A 17,631-nucleotide genomic window follows, 5' to 3' on the forward strand; every position below is an offset into this window, starting at 1 on the left:
ATCATGTTCTGGGATTTTATTTTATTTTTAATAGTGCACAGCTGAAACCTATGTTTTTCTTGCAGGCACAGCGTCAAATACTCTTTGGGTTGCTAGCTTATCTTGCAGCCAAGCAGATCCCAGAGCTGACCACTTGAAGTTGCAGACACTTCCATTTTCGCGCATTTTGTTGCATCTCTTTGGATTGTGTGAGTACCGCATGTTGGAGACAACACAAAGCTTGTAGGTGTTTGGTTATTTGCCCACCCATTGATTTACCATGTGTATAGAGTAGGCATTTCTCAGACACTGCCATTAGATGCCCACAAAAGCCCAAACTGTTGGCATTGCCAATGCTTGCTTAGGAAGCAGCGACCTTCACAGGATAAGTAAACAAATTGTTAGTAAGCATAAACATTGTTGGATTAGATGTTCTTTATTTTTTTTAATCAACGAAGCTGTGAAAACCAGTGATTGCGCATAACAGAATGTTTTGGAGCTCTGCTATTTAAAAATGAAAAAAACACATTTTGTAATACCACTTTTACTGAATAGCATAAGTATAGTTTACATATTTTTACACACATCTACCGAATAGGATGCACACTTGTTCATGTCAAACTAAAACAAATGAATTAATGTGCTGTAAAAAGTCAATTGCAATCTACAGTGACAGCCACTTTTCACTGGCAAGCAAATAATATCATGTTAATAGCAAGTTAACTATAACGTTAATAGCATGTTATCTATATTTGTATCTCGCATTGGGGTACCTTTTGCGCATTCCCTGAAGTAAGGATTTCAGCCTTTATAAAGCTTACATGTAACATCAGAAGTGTATGTAGGTTTTCTGGTGCCCTAGGACCAACTAAGTGCATGTTCTCCCCTCCTCAAATTTCCTCCACCTTTGCCACACTTTGCACCTTCAGCAGATTCTGCTCGTTCAACAGACTCTGTCCACCTTGGCCAAACTACGCCCCTTACCCCACATTTTGGCTCCATAGAATCATCGGGATTTTTTTTAAGGCTGTGTGAACTAGAAAGCTATTGCTTCTATTGCATTAATTCAAGACTGTTACCTTCTAAGCCATGTTAATTGGAAGAGTGTTTTCAGATCCCTGATGCCCTAGATTTGGCGGAGGCAGTGTGTTCTACAGTTCAGTGCACAAGAGGTACTTCTTGAGGCCAATTGTCTACTTTTGGTAAGGTCAGAAAGCAATTGTTTAAAGGAAGCAATCGGAGCATAAGCTGTCTGTCAACTGGACACAAGTAAGGGAAGTGTGGAATGAGGAATTTTTGTTTCATTTAGAATATCAGGTCTCTCACGAGTTGCCTACTGTTGCCTCATGAGAAGCACCTAGACTGACCTGTAACATGAATGTTTCCGGCAACATAACTACATTTCTACTTGTGGTCTTTTAAAATGCCAACATTTAAATATGAATTATAAGCAAGTGGTACAGGTGCATCATACAAACATGTTGAATAAAAATAACTCAACCTCCTACACATGGGTACAGCTGTGTTGATAGCAGGGGGCAAAATAGAAGAGGGCAAGTTACCACCTGCTGCAGCTCATGTACCTCCATCCTTTGGGTTGAAAACATGGCAAAATCCCAAGTGAAATGTGTAAACTCTGCCTGGATATAACGACCTCAGTACAATAAATACAGTTAGAGAAGGTTCTTGGAACCTTTGGCTGTGCATTCCCACAGTGAAGTAATGGATAAGGGTGACCCTGAACATTCATGGGTAGGGAGCGGGAACATTCCTCTTAGCTGTGTAATGCAGGCAGCCTTTATAGCTAATGAAGTGGTACATACTGTTTACATCATTGCTGTGTGTGCCATTGTCCTAAATACCCAACACTCCAAGAGTAAAACTGAGTAATGTGTTTGGTGTTCCAGCACACCATTAGCCTTGTGGGTGCAGCTTAGGCTTTGGGTACTGCCAACTTGAGCTTATGGCAATGTCTGTTGACTCTTTAGAGTTGGTTGGACTGTACAATACATAGGAACATTTTGAGATGTGTGGGTGATATAGATTTTGTGCTGTCGTTTTAGGAATTGGTTCATAGTAAAAATTCTACCCTATATTTAAAATGTAATTTGTGCAAAGGTTACTTATAAACACACATTATGCATTGTGTGACATACTTTGCACTTGTTCTCCTGGAAGCACTGCAGGGGCAGCTTTATGTCATCAAAGACACATGGTATGCAAGGATGCCATTTGCCTGCTTAGCACTGGGCAGCTTCTGTAAAGATGGCTGAATGATATCTTGACGGGGAGCTTCAGACTTTTCTTATTTGCAGCTCTAAACCATTAGGAACGTTTGGCCCACAGTTTTTTCCCTGTCACGTTTCTGTGGCTTTGGGTATTCTTTCACAGGTATCTTAATGCACTTGTGCATTTAGATGTACTCTTTACCATTTTTACCTCTGTATGCTCTATTTCATGGTTGCGCCTTTTGAACCGCTGCAGACCTCCAGAAGTTGGGGCCAGGGAGGGAAAGTAGTGCTGGCTTCCAAGCATCATGTTAGTACCCACATGTGGAACTGTGTGCTTGACTTTAGCATGGAAATGCATTTAATATTGTGAAATGGTGCATCATGCTTACCCTTTACTTTTCTGTGGGGAGGGCCCCCCATTTTTGCAATGGTTTAAAAATGCATGTCCTGTGTATTTGAGCATAAAAGGTATTGCTCAACACAGTATGTGTGTGCTGATTAGAAGCAAAGCCAATGATAATGGGGAGTGACACAATATAACCAATGAGGTTCTGGCTGTTTTGCATATTAAAGAGCACTTCGAGAACTGAATGAGCGAAGAGCTTTCTTTCTGTCATATATGTCTCTGGCAGTTGTAAGACTAAATAACCAAATGCCTAATGCATGCAAGGTTTGGTACACATCTCTTTTTTTTTCTTTTTAATAAACACAAGTCACCCTAGCAATAAAGCTTTTGTAAATATTAAGCATATATACAGATTTGGCCATCAAAGACTCTAGCTGTCAGAGGAGAATGACTGCTACCAACTCAAATCACTCACACGTTGTGGATCAGAGACATGCAAATTAATATTTCTCCTCTGTGAAAGGTACAGTGAGCTAAAAAGTGGTTGTAGACCCTCCTGATTGGGAACCTACCCAGAGATCAGGTTATTTGGCCGTGTCCTCGGTAGAGGGGCTCCCCACCTTTTGTGTATAAAAAAGGAAGAGTACATTGAAAATAAACTGCTATAAACTACAGCTTCTGTGGCACTCTGCCGCCCAAGGCCAGGGCCTAGTTAGACTTATTGTAAATACATCACTGAAGTGTCATGTCATATGAAATGCCCATGGTGAGCAACTATGCACTTTGGTCGATTATAATCCAGAGGGAGAGGTGACAGCCAATCAGGCGGCCTGAAAAGTGGAATGTATTTGTAAGCATAAGATGGTTTTGCATTCTATCCCCTTGAACCTGCCATTTCTTGTTGCTTTGCTTCTGCCTTTGGACACTGCTTACCCCACCATCCACCCCCAACACTACTGGCCTCTCCCAACAGCCCTCCACTTGCCTGTCAATACTCTCTGCTGCTACTGCTTCCTGCTCATCCTACCCTCTGTTGGCTCAGTAATGGAAATAGCCCCTTTGCAATTTTCTATACCAGCCATCTTTGTATATAATGTGTTCAGTTTTTCAACAGAAATCGGGAATGTGTGAAAATCAGTCGGCAACAAAAATCACTAATAGAACCCTGGACGAAAAACCTGCACGTGCCAACAGCTGTAATATCCACTGTACCACGTTTGTCTGTAACATCCCTGAGCCCTCGCTGAAGCACTTGCTTCGCTGTGTCTACCGTGTCTCGATCTGGTGGGCCATTACCAGCTAATTCCAACCCTAAAGGTATACTCATTGGTACTATATTAGTATTATAGGGGTTCAGGTGACATTAACAATTAACTGCCTTAGCTTGTTTTATCTGGTCACCCAAACCCTTTGATGGAATGATGGGAACCAAATACATGGTTACCTGTATTTAATCCTCTATGTTTCAGCTATACCTTCTATAAATACATTGTTTTCAATAGTCTGATTAAATAGAAAAGGGTTTAGCAAGAAGGTCATAGGACATATTGACCCTTTTACCTGTTTTGACGAAGGTCTATTTGTGACGGTAAATGTGGTACAATTGTTCGATTTGAAGTTTGAAAAATGGGACACTTTCCCCTGAACTCAGAGAGGCGACCATCATATTTTTCTGGCTTGACTGCCTAAAATGATGATGGCCATTGAGTAGGTTGGAAGGCAGCAGGTAAGACATTATTCAGCAGAATTTTGGATTCTAGCCTTTGCATCCATAAAATGGCCACGGCAAGTGTGCAGACATGCAGGACATCACTTTGCTCTTGCTATTATATACATCACACTGAAGGAAGCTCACTCACCTCATCTACTCCAAGCAATTTATCGGAGAAAGCAAATGTGTTATTAATTTGTTACTAACCTAGAGTACATCACAATATTTATTTACGGATTTTTGTATCTTATAGAAAGCATTTGTTCATCATAGTAGATGGATTGGATTCCTGGTCAGGAAGTAGCCAATTGTTCTTTAAAATTGGTTAGTAATATATATCGAACGTGTCTTCAGTTAATAAGGGAAGGTATCAAAGTTCTCATTTGCAAATAGCCAACATGATTGTTGTATGGGCCATTGTCATTAAAGGTGTATACAACTGTTCTAGCTTCTGTGAGCAACATGTGGTTCTATTTGCTAGTATCATGTAATCAAATGCACTCTGAGTAGAACAGATGCATCGCATTCATATATGAAAGCTACATATAGGTTATGAGGTTTCCCTGAGAACCTAAGGGACTAGTTCGCAGAATTCGACCATTCTCTGATGTCACTGAAATGTGAATTCATTTCCAACAGGCTTAGCTTGAATCAGTTTACACAATTTTTTATCATACCACTTTCTAACTTCTGTGAGCTTCACCTAAAGTTACCTATCCTATGCAAGACAATACTCCATCCCCTAACTTCCTATCCTCTTGTATAGAATAAGTAGACTTCCTCCTACTACTACTATACCCACTACTACTCTTACTCCCACTATTCCTCCTCCTCCCATTCCCCCACTACTACTCTTCCTCCCACCACTTCTCCCACTACTACTCCTCCCACCACAACTACTCCTCCTTCGACCACTACTCAAATGCTCTTCTTTCACCCAGTTTCATCCACTTTACATTCACTCCTTACACTACCTTTTCTTCCCACTCGTCTGACAAACACATACACTCAGACTGCAGAATCACAGAATCACCATCCCTTTTAAGCCAATGCCTCACCTGTTACATGAACTCTCTCAAAAAGTTGCTGTTACCTCCTTCCTCCTGCTGGTTTCATAGTCATCCTTCACCTCGACTTCTGACCTAACATAAGAAACCCACACTTCCTGTTTCTTGTTCCCTGTTTAAGAAAATCAGTACCATTTGCTGAATGGCCATCGTTGCCTACTCAATCTGGCCCTGTCTTCTCCTGCCAGGTCATGTGTGTGTAGGGGAAAGTCTCCTTACAAATGGGGCTATGCCCCACCCCATTTTCTCCACACAGGCACACAGTAAAATGAACATGACGGCATTGGAAGTTCAATGTTGCAATTCATGTTTCCAGGTCAGCATCTGGGACCATCTTGATGCTGTTTGAGGAATAGTCAATTTTCCTGTCTTAGTTCCTGGTTGTCGAGTGGATCATTGTTTTCTACTGCAGGATTACAGGCATACTCCACTGGTCTTGCGTGGTGCGTTCCCACACTGTAGCAATGTGTGGCTGAAGCCAGTGTCTCCCTCTTTCTCGATAGCCGCCTGTTGTGATCAGGTCCCTGTGGTGCCATGATTGTGCTTGTTGTTTTGTCGTGTTTGTTTTGGAATGTGAGTGGCTGGTCTTGGGTTTCTGGTTTCCTCTTCTTTGCTCTCCCTCTTCTTTGGCTTGGCCATATGTGAAATTGAGAGAAACCGCTGGTCGATAAATGCTCCAAGAGGCAAGGCTAGAGATAAGGGTCTTCAAAGAAAGACACATGCTGGGAAAATAAATGTAGAGATATAGGAATCGGGGTTCTCTTTCCTGGGACTGTCATCAGGGCTATGGCTGGATCTGGATTCCGCCCCACCCTTCCCACCTACGCCAGAGAGGGGTGTTCCACCCCTATTGACAGGGCTAAGGAAGATAACTTATTAGAATACTCTGGGTAAACCAGAAGCTTTTGTCAGCTGGACCTTTGTCCTAAAATGTCAACATGTATTCAGTTCTCCAGGTGGATTGCTTATTGCCAGTATAATACAACGGCTATAAGACAAGGGATGCACAATTGTGGTGCATTTAGACATGTTCAATATTGAATAAAGTCACATTACATTTAAAATGGATACACATCCTATGAAATATGTCATTAAAACATTGTTATACTGTTAGTAGAATGCAACAACGCAGAGAAAGAATGTGAAGATGGAATCAGGTGAAGGTTAGAGTTGTTATGAGCTCTCATGTTCTAAAGAGGTGAGTCTTAATTTTTGTCGTTTTATTGCCTCCCTGGTCCGGTGTGTCATGTGAAACTCTTAGCACTTCAATGTGGTCAGGTCAGTTGTGTCAAACGGACTTCATGAGCTGTCCTCGAAATGTGTCTTACGGTATGAGAAGGAGGTGAGGGAAGAACATTTTGTGTTGAAAAACAGGAAACCTCTTCATACATTTGGCAACAGTTTGAGCTAAAATCTCCAAACAGAATTGTCATTACTGTAATTGACTGCCTAAGGTGTGTCTCTAAATGTGCGCCGGACTAAGTTGTTTGTCCATGTAGATGCGGTAGACTAGAGCGTGTGTCCTTTTTGTCCAGGTTCACCAGACAGTACTTTTCATGATTGTATCTGTTTTACCAAACGTAGATTATTATCAGTCTTGAGAAAACACAATTTGAGAAACTGTTCTCCACCCCTTATATGCTTACTCTGGTCATTACATGAAGATTGTGTTGGCCTTTAGCTACATTGCTTAGGAACGTTTTATTTTAACAGAAAGGGAATTAAAGATATGTTCAGTGCAACTAGTGGTCACAACATGGCTTCTAACTGCTCCAAGAGGCATTTGCATAGCTCGAAAAGTTCATTATTCATCGAATTCATCTATTTTTCTTACAGCTAATGACGTCTTAACAGCATTTTAACAGCATTTTAAAGCTATTTTAAACAATTGTTTTTCAGGATGTTAACATACATTTGAATGGAATCATGGATCTGTGCATTTACTTGATTTGCTTGTATGGATAAACTTGTAAATATCTGAAATATAGCTTTTTTGATTGATTGATTGCTTAATGTAATGGTTATTCCCAATGTTGGAGTGCCATTGGAATATGTTGGGGATGGTTGGAATTCCTAAAATGCAGGGATTCTGCCTGGGCCATTACCGCTGTTTTAAGTGTCGATAATACCTCCAGTGACGACAAGACTTTTTTAGGATTTGTTTGCTGAAGCCCATTATTGGGTAGAGTGGTGATTGTGTACAGAGGTAAACGCGTAGTATTCCCAAAACTTGTAACGTGGCCGGGTTGTCTGATTACTAGGCTTAGTGATGGGTAGTGAATTGGTGTTCAGTTCACAGGGTCAGTGTTAATGGTCACATGTGAAGAGTTTGCATTGATTTAAATACATGTTGAGTTAATCGGGACAAAAGCACAATATATTGCATAATGCTTTGTGTAAGTGGGAAGGACTAATGCTTTCAGCCTTCTTAAATCCGCAATAGCGTTTTGTTGAAGGACTTTTGAGAGGAAGTGGCTTGTTGTGCAGATGAATGGATCTCTACATGGTCTTCCATGGATGCGATGTCCTCACTTATAAGGGCAGTGATATCCTCCCCTGATGGACTAAGCTGGAGGTGATTGATGGCGCTTAGTAATTTCCTAGAGAAAGGACACTTTGAGAAAGGAATGGACCACACATTATGGGGGGTCTTGTCAACCCCTTCATAACCGTTGCAATAATTCCCAAAACGGGTTTAGAGTATTCAAGTATACTCCACAGCGAGATACGGGGGTATATTTAACTTTCTTGTTCTCAACGTTGCTGAGAGCGAGCATAACATTATGATGATGCATTTCTGACGTATTTTTCTTTTTTTTTTTTACGGTTGGTGAATACATTTGAACTTTTGTAAATGTTACACAGTTTTTACTGAGCACGCTGAATAAAGATAATGTGACATTAAAGATGCGTTTACAAGATGACTTACCTTTACGAAATATAACTCTTAAAGAGACACTAAGTGTCTCTCTTTATAATGCTAATAGAACCAGACAGCAATGCGCGGTTGAATCACCTGCTGGCCGCATCATATATGTTCATCTTTGATTCTAGTAGTTTATCTCTGTGTGTAGGGGCGTTGCTAGGGGGGGGCTAAGGGGGCTATAGCCCCTGATCTTTTGGTTGTAGCCCCGGATAGAATCTCAGGAGCTACAGCCAAAAGACTAGCTAGCCCCCAGTCCCAACAGTTCCAACATAAGCTTAGCCCCGGGTCTTTTCCAGACCTAGCAACTCCCCTGTCTGTGTGGTTCTGAGATCGCGTTTAAAGGGTGTTTGTGCATGTGTTAAGACATTCTACGATATAATCGCTCATATTAAGAGTTGTGCCGCTCCTTGTAAAACTCTCTGGTTAAAGGTTACCTTTGGAAAGCACTCCTTGAGAGCTGTGTGTCTCTTCCACATTATTTTGCATTTGTTCATCTTACATGCTACACATAGCACACACTTAGACATAGGGTTGCAGTCAGAGCCATCATTGTACGTGAAGCGGCTGCTGTCTAAATGTTTGACACCGAGAAATCCCCACTTTTCAACACAAACGTGTTGACACGTGTAATTGAAAGTGCGGTCTCAGCCACCGATTAATAATTTGTGTTCTACAAAAACAGATCAAAAGTCTTACTCCGAAAGTGGCAATGCATTCACTAGTAGTTTAACAGGACAAGCCCTGAATATTCCCAACCCATTAGCCAGTAAGACGCTGCAGAACCCTAAACACCCTAAAAAGGCCATGTCCAGTTACTTTTTCTCTTTCCAAGGCCAGGTTCTCGGAAACGAAATATGGGAGTGGGCAGTGACCATGGGTCTGAGATCCTTGACAAGCGTTCTCCTGTATTTTGAGTGAGAGCGCACAACTGTGGCCACCATGAATCCTCCCCACACATGTAACGGCTTTCAGAGCTTAGCAGCTCAACACTCGATTCCCAGGATGGCTTTTTCAGATTGGGCTATACGCCACAACTATTGCATTAGAGTACATATGGGGAGGCATTGAATATGAGGATGGACACAAAGCTTGTGTAGGTGCTTGGTCATTTACCTACTTACTGACTGCCCGTGCTCAGCCCTACGACCCTTCCCATACAGTTTCTGCTGCGCCCCACGCAACACAGCTCCTCATGGGAACTCTTTGAGCTCACTTTATCAAGTTTTACCATCAAAGTTTGCACTCAAAGTGCCTGTCAGTGTTTCTTTCAAAGCAGGTTTCTCTGAGTGAATTGCCTAATTGGAGCCGTAAACATGCTAATTGTGTAATAACTATGTTTTAACCAGGTCTGCATGCAGCCACTCGATTTATAAGCACTGTGCATGTCCTACACGGACGTCTTGTTAAAAACAAGCCTTGACAAATACAACAATTTGGGCTTGTGTATAAGTATGAGGCAATTGTCTTGTGCTGCTATTATATGCCCAGGTGCTTGCCCTATTTTGCACCTGCTACCATCAATGGCCAATGTATACCACTATATCAGTATGTGCCTGGCAAGTGCTTTTCACATGCCTACTTACAATCCAAGCTGTTGGCATTGCCAATGCTTGTTCCGTTTGTGTTGATCTATGGGAGACGCAATGGCAGATATTCATCACTGCAGTCTTAATTATGTTCAGCTACTGAGGCCACACAAAAGGAAATGTGACAGTTTCTCAGGCAGCGATATGATGCCATGTATTAGTTATTAGCCAGGGCTGGACTGCCCCACCGGGACACCGGGACATCCCCCGGTAGGCCTCTGGCCGGTAGGGCCTCTTTTCGAGCGGAAGGATACATGCACATAACATGTGCTTGGTCGCAGCTGGCCTGTCCTCTTTTACAAATAGGAGGAAATGATGGCAAGAGCTCATCATAATGTATCGCCGAAGGAGCTCGAGGGGCGCAGGGTGATGCAGGAGGTAAGCATTGATGAGAAGGAGCCAGGGCCGCAGCTATCACTTCATCATTTCCCTCCTCTCGCATGTGGCGCAGGCGGTGCCGCGGAGCGTCGCATCCCAACTCATAACAGAGCCTGTTCCAGGGGACCTCCGTCTCCTGTCAGAGAGAGGGAGGTCTGTGCGCTTGTGGGGCAGGGGACCCCGTGTGTAGAACGTGCGAGAGACTCGCGCCCGTCCAGGGAGAGTTTGCACAGCAAGGTCGGCCGCGTGATCAGTACAGTCACAACACTCATATATATCCTGTCATGACGGAGAGAGGGGACTCCTGAAATAGTGCCTGTTCCTCGATATTGAGAGAAGCTCGCACTCCGACCAGCCTTTCGGCACAACTTTGACTGCTGCATACTGAGTGTTTGCACAGTTGTTGTACACTGGAACTGTTTGTTGCACATCAGAACACCGCCTCAGGTTTTACACATTGGACGGGATGTTGTAGCTTTACACAGCTACGGCAATGTGTTTAAAGGAATGTTGCAAAAGCTGGTAAGATTGAGACTGAAACATCAACGTTTTTATACATATTATCTTCTGAGTACCCCACGATTGCTGTATCTCTCTTCTTCGCTCTTTAATGTCTTCTTCATTTAACAATGTGTGTGCATTTCTTTCTTTCTTTCTTTCTTTCTTTCTTTCTTTCTTTCTTTCTTTCTTTCTTTCTTTCTTTCTTTCTTTCTTTCTTTCTTTCTTTCTTTTCTTTCTTTCTTTCTTTCTTTCTTTCTTTCCCAAATGTCATCATTTTATGTTTTATTGACTATACAAATATATCTGCTTCCCTCCTTTCTTTAAATGTCTGTTCTCTATTTTCAAATTTAGAACCTGAGTCCGTCCTTCCTTCCTTCCTTCCTTCCTTCCTTCCTTCCTTCCTTCCTTCCTTCCTTCCTTCCTTCCTTCCTTCCTTCCTTCCTTCCTTCCTTCCTTCCTTCCTTCCTTCCTTCCTTCCTTCCTTCCTTCCTTCCTTCCTTCCTTCCTCCCTCCCTCCCTCCCTCCCTCCCTCCCTTCCTTCCTTCCTTCCTTCCTTCCTTCCTTCCTTCCTTCCTTCCTTCCTTCCTTCCTTCCTTCCTTCCTTCCTTCCTTCCTTCCTTCCTTCCTTCCTTCCTTCCTTCCTTCCTTCCTTCCCATAACTATCCCTTCCTTAATGTCCTCCCTTTCTCTATTTCTCGCTTTCTCAAGTTATTTCCTTCCTCCTTCAATACTTCATGTGTTTCCTCTGCTTGCTTTCTTTCTTTCTTTCTTTCTTTCTTTCTTTCTTTCTTTCTTTCTTTCTTTCTTTCTTTCTTTCTTTCTTTCTTTCTTTCTTTCTTTCTTTCTTTCTTTCTTTCTTTCTTTCTTTCTTTCTTTCTTTCTTTTCCCACTCCCTGCGGCCACCCCTCACCCTGTGTCCCAGACATCCTGTATAGTGGGATTTTACTCTCCCTGTCTGCAATTGAACTCAGAGTTGCGATATAATGTTGCCCGTATGTCGTGCTTGCTCAGGCTAAGTGGGCCCATGGGGAAGGGATGCTAGTTCCTAGCAAGTGAGTAGCAAAGTGTGACTCACGGGATAAAAATGTGTTGTGTTCCTGTAATGTACATCTCCTGTGAGAGCTGGAAAGTGCTAGGAGGAGGGCTGTATGAATCTGGGGAGGGAAAAGTCTACATGGTCCACATCTGATGACATCATAGACGGACCCCTGGATAAGGCATTTGTATTCCTTCCCAAATTTTCCATAGGATAGCAAAAACTCTCAAGAATGCGCAACAAAAAGATCCTGGCTGCGGGTGGGATCTACCTTCTGGGATCAATGACTTTGGGAAAGGGCTGAGTTGTCCTCTTTAAATGCAGAATTTTCTTGGAATTCAGGAATGGTTGTATCTGTTTATTTATTTCAGTGCACCAAACCCTTAGGCGTGTAGGCGCTAGTTACAGAAAGTGCATATTACATTAGTGAAGTGCGAGGGCACGCATAGGTGTTACAGAGCGAATTCAGGCATGCAGCTACACATATGAGACATACTAGAGGTGTGCGTATGCAGACTGGCAAAGCCTCACGTCATGGCAACAGCCATAGTACAAAATGTGAAGACGTCTAAAAACATTTGTTACAATCCATGCTTTATTTGATATGTTGCTTACGTTTATTGATACTGATATTGCACTCGTGGTTTGTCCATCTATCATTGAAGATATACTTTGCAAGATCATGAACTTATTTAAAAAATGAATTTTTATAATCCATACATGATTAAAACATGGTTTAAATGCACTAATTTGGACTCATTTGATTCAACATCTTCTTGGGGATGCTCGCAATCCCCTCATAGAAGGGTTGGGCTCACGCGCTGTGCTCGCTCCTTCGGAGAAATATGGGGCCGATTTGAAAATAATTTCCAGGGCCACTTTTGGTTTCCAGTCCAGCCCTGTTATTAGCATTCCATGAGGTGCATCTGGTAATTATACACCAACCCCCAAAAACATCAAGCTTGTTTTCATAAGCTTAGTCCAGTATCTGCACCGCTTTGGAAATCTGTGCAGACGGTACAGCTGTACCCATCACATTTCATCAGAATGGTATTTTATGTTTGTTTCAAATGTTTGCATTCTTTAGACCCACTAATGGCACCCAGCCACTCAAAACCTTTCTCTGAAACTATGCAATGTACACATTTGATGTGTTCCGTAACATTCCTTACTTGTTTTCTGAGAGGCTAGATTCCATTTTTGGAATGGAGGAGGGAGGAGTATTGCAAAGGGTGGGTCTCACAGCTGCACACTGTCTGTCCCGTATTGCTCTAATAATTCACTTCTAGGTAATCATTAGGAGCTGATTTGTGTGGGGAAATTGGGGCAGTGATTCAACAAAGACACGAAGGGCCTGATTCGTGGAATTTTTTGCATGGAAAATAGGCACTTTGTCGGCCAATCTGTGTGCAAAACCACCTTGTCAAATCGACTTTGCAGGACTTTTTTGGACATTGTGGGGACTTTGCGCAGGTATGGCATGCCTCTGTGAGCAGTCGAGCACTCCACACAGAGTGTGGGCCGGGCCTGCGCAGAGAGTTAAATAGGGGTCAGAAAATGCAAATTACCCATACTCCACGCAGAATGAGGAAGAACAAGGCATTACAAGAACAAAGCGTTACGTGGGCGTGTTGAGGGATGGCTTTCGTGAGGAAACCCCATACGCAGCACCATGCAAAAGCAAGCAGTTTCATGGATCTGACCGTGCAATATCATGTTGGGGAAATCCAAAAGCAAAGCCCCCGATGACACCGCCAGGTATAAACAGGTGCAAGGCCCCAATCGCATACGATTCACTGTGCAAAGGTAGGGTGTGTGCATGCAGTGGGGATGCCGTTCGCAGTTAGGGGTGCGTGTGTGAGTGTAGCGGGGTGCAGCTCAGGTTTTTGGGGGTTCACAGGCAGAATGACCAGAGTTTTACCTGAGCTATGGAAAATGGTACGCACGTTGTCGGGGTGCTGATTATAGCTCCGGGAGATTCTGTGCAGTGCTGCTGAGGTGCAGGCTTGGTTGCAGGGAACCCCACACAGTATTACCTGGGTGCATGAGTTTGCCCGGAAAGGTAGTTGTATGTGGCTGGATTTGCTTTGTGTGGGGGAGTGTCAGGATATTTCAGCCGCGACTTGTGTATAGGGTTACTTAGCAGGATTAATTCCATGAATACGCCGAGCGCACACACAACTTTCTGCCGGAAGTGATGTGCAAAGACGTTCTCGGCATGGGGGCATTGCAGGATCAAAGCACACTTTTCCATGAATCAGGGTCTAAGCATATATCTAACAATGTCTTTATTTAGGTAAAAATTGTACAGAGGTTGAGGATTTGTGTTTGATAAACTCCTATCAGGACTAGAGGAAACTCTACAACTAAAGAGGCACATCTGAATAAATCAAACTGGGTGAAGAACCATATTCACAGTGGCACTGGGTTTGATACAAATGTAAGGAGTGTCAGGTTAGCCCATGTTGTTAAATGATTTGCCCTGGATACTAGTTGTGTTCAAAACAGGTATTTTATTGAAAGTTCCAGCCAACACGTGTTTCAACCTTCCTGGGTATTTCTCAAGGCATATGTATTTGAGGGCATTCAGTCACGGATTAAGTGCCTTTAGTTAAGATACTGATAGTAATCTCAGCAGTGAAATTCTGGTTACAGGTTAAAATAGTTAACATTGCCGTAGGTGGGCATGGGGTAATGTCTTGAAGGGATGTTGTGGCTGGGTACCAGGGTCCTGATGGATGATTCTTAGCAAAAGTTCAGAGGAGCAGTTTTAGGGTCCACCTCTTAGAGTCCTGTGTGACGTTGATATATATCGATAGATTAACATCACATGCTCGAAGAGGCATATCCCAAAACAGTTCCTCAGACCTTTCTGCACCTCAGTACCTGCCTACATCAGGTGCGTCAAAACCTGTGCTCATTATAAAAAGGATAATTAATATCTTGTGGTACATGTGCGCAGTGAGGCCACTAGCGTGATGATGGTCATAAAAAATAACATAAATAAATAACTAAATATCGACGGCACATCAGCCATCTGGATGCTGATGGTGAATTGAAATTTGGAAATTATTCAATGCCACAGTAATAATGTTAGTTAATACGTTTAGTGCCTGATCCACATCATGTGGGAGTTTATCTCATATATTTAATAGGGCTGTTTAGTTCAGCTAACAAGTGGAAGATGCAGTCAGAAATCCCTCCAAATGGCACGTGGTTCAATGAATCGTCTCAGCTGAAGATCGAATGATATCCAAGCGATAGGGCAGAGGTGCGTTGAACAGTTCTTGTCTAGTGTGGATTTAAGTCATAGAAGGGGTGGCCGAGCATCATGTCTATAGTGTTTTTGGGACTTTTGCTTTTGAAACACAAATCTCAAGGCCAAACATTAATCACGCGTTTTGATAAATCCTCTAGGAACGGTATTTCATTGCCCACCATGTACAGTTACCTCAAACGACCAAGCAAAAATAGAGATCAAATGTGAAATTCATACCTAAAATACTTTTTCTCAAAGTAAATACCAGTATGAACCAAAGGGAAAATACATGCTACAATATAAACATCTCTCAACTGTCTTGACTCTCTCTGAACCCCTTAAGGGGGCAATAATTTGAGAGACTCCTCAGTAGAGCGAGATTTTAACACATGGGCAGGGGGACCGTGCGCAAATCCCCCACCGACGATTCATGGAATTGACTGCACAGGACTTTTTCTTAATTTGCGGGACCTTCGCGCAGGAACGGCATGTTTCTGCAAGCGGCAATGGCCTTGCGCGAGACACCACGCAGAGCGTGGGCGTGGCCTGCTCAGATACCAGAGTAGGGGACGGAACATGGACAATTAGGAAGAACAAGGGAAAAGGTGTCCATCGCACACCCACAAATGCACACAAACAATTGCATTAATGGATCAGGCCGCACAACCTCTAATTGGGGAAATGTCAACGCAAAGCTCTCGATATATCCGTCACCCGAAGACAGGCATACAGACACTTGCTCATAGGAATCTCTGCGCAGAGGTGGGATTGCATGTTGGATTTAGGGGTCCGAGCACGCACACAGGGTCCCAATCTAACTGAAGGGTGCACGTGCGCTGTGTAGCGGGGAGCAGGAACGGTTTATGGGGGTTTCCACACAGATTGACTAGAGTTTTATCTGAGGTACAGAAAATGGTAGGCATGTTGTTGGTGGGCCAGCAACAGTTACAGCGGGACCCGTGCAGTGTCGCCAAGGTGCTGGTTTGGTAGAAGGAGACCCCATGCAGTGTTGCACCCGGGGAGCACGCAAAGGTAGGAGAATGTGGCTGAATTTGCTTTGCGTCGGGTCTTGTCAAGGGAGTTTCGGCCACGACTTACATATAGGGTTACTCTGCTGGAACAATTCCATGAATACGCAGAGCATGCAGAAAAACATATGCACGCATGCTCGTGCAGATTCATTCTCTGCACATAGGATTTGTGGGATCTATGCACACTTTACATGAATCAGGCCCATGAAATTGATCACAGCAGAGCATCAGATTCCATTGTTCCTTTAGGGGTTGGGATCATGAGGGGCTTATTTGGTTGTCGTCACTTCAACAAAATGATCAGCTGCCATTTCCTGTAATATTTTTTTATGCAAAACAATGTAGATTGATGGATAGTTCTATGTGCATTTCTCTCCTAGAGCAGTATAAAAAGTTAGAAACATGATTAAACCGTGGATAACAAGGACACAAAGGGCCTAATTCACTGAACATTTAAAGCGGTACAAAGTGACTTTGTACTGCCAATAAACACGTTCCACCGGGCTTAATTTACAGGGCGGTCAAAGGTGTATTTTTGAATTAGGCCCAGTGGAACGTGTTTATTGAAAGTGCAAAGTCATTTTGAACCGCTTTAAATGTTCCGTGAATTAGGCCCTTTGTGTCCTTGTTATACAAAGTCGCTTTGCTACGCTCTAAACGTTAATTGAATTAGGCCCAAAATCTCAGTTTCCAGACCAACAAATAAACATTTAACCAGACACTTTTACTGTCTAAAATAGCAAAGAGACACAACCTATCTAAAGGCGAACTTTGGGGTAAAAAGGCCTTAATACATTTGCATTAATTGCTAGGTAAAAAGAAGTATGGATTATAAAAAAGATACTTTCTCTACAAAATGTTGCTTTACACAAAGTAGCCAATAAACAACTCGAACTAAAACATCATTTTTGGAGCTCTGCCTGTTTTATTAGCATGTTGCTTAATCTTGACTGTTTTGTATGCAGATTATGTGCCTTCTATCTCAAAACGAAAATGTGTCCCAGATTGCTCTATTTGTCCAGTTAAAGAGTTTGTTTTGGTGTTATTTATCTCAAAGAGCACACGCAAAATCAGGCAAGGACGAAATTAGACGGCATTTCGCTGTATTGATCTCATTAGAACACTGTGGTGCATAGCCATAGAGTTCACTGTTTTATGTTGCAAAATAGATCGTTTTTTGACTCACTGTCAACATGTGTGTTTGGATTACGTCTTCTTTGAGAGACAGACATTTAATATTGCTTCTACAGCCTTTGCAGAACGAGTCAAATGTAGCTTTAACTTGTGTTTAAGCAGGGATGTCATTTCACCAATATGCCTGGGGCAGCGGAAATGACATCACGCGACCCTTGACCCCTGATGACATCACAGATGTACCCCACCCCAAAGTGATATAGCGTGAAGCGATGGAACACGACCTTTCACCCGTTGACAAAACAGGAAGTGGCATCACATAGCATTGTACACTACGAAAAATATGGTTACGATATCACTATGATGTGATGTACATTTCATACAAGAATGGATCGCCATATGTATCGTTAAGATCAGTGTGTATAGGCCCATATTACCAAATGACT

At 42.7% G+C, this 17,631-nt stretch overlaps 1 protein-coding gene across 7 annotated transcripts in view; it reads left to right on the forward strand.

The window, feature by feature from the left end:
- The window catches only part of GULP1 (GULP PTB domain containing engulfment adaptor 1), a 2,063,281-nt gene that overhangs the window by 934,893 nt on the left and 1,110,757 nt on the right, over nt 1-17,631 (forward strand). Inside the window, exon 1 of one of the 7 annotated variants that reach the window (XM_069615621.1) lies at nt 68-188. The exons of the other annotated variants lie outside the window; for them this stretch is intronic. The gene's annotated coding sequence lies outside the window, so the exon portion shown is untranslated. Of the gene's footprint in view, nt 1-67; nt 189-17,631 lie in introns of those variants that run through there. 7 annotated transcript variants of the gene reach the window in all.

This window comes from Ambystoma mexicanum, chromosome 9 (assembly GCF_040938575.1).
Source record: "Ambystoma mexicanum isolate Mex_15411 chromosome 9, UKY_AmexF1_1, whole genome shotgun sequence".
Taxonomy (NCBI): Eukaryota; Metazoa; Chordata; class Amphibia; order Caudata; family Ambystomatidae; genus Ambystoma; species Ambystoma mexicanum.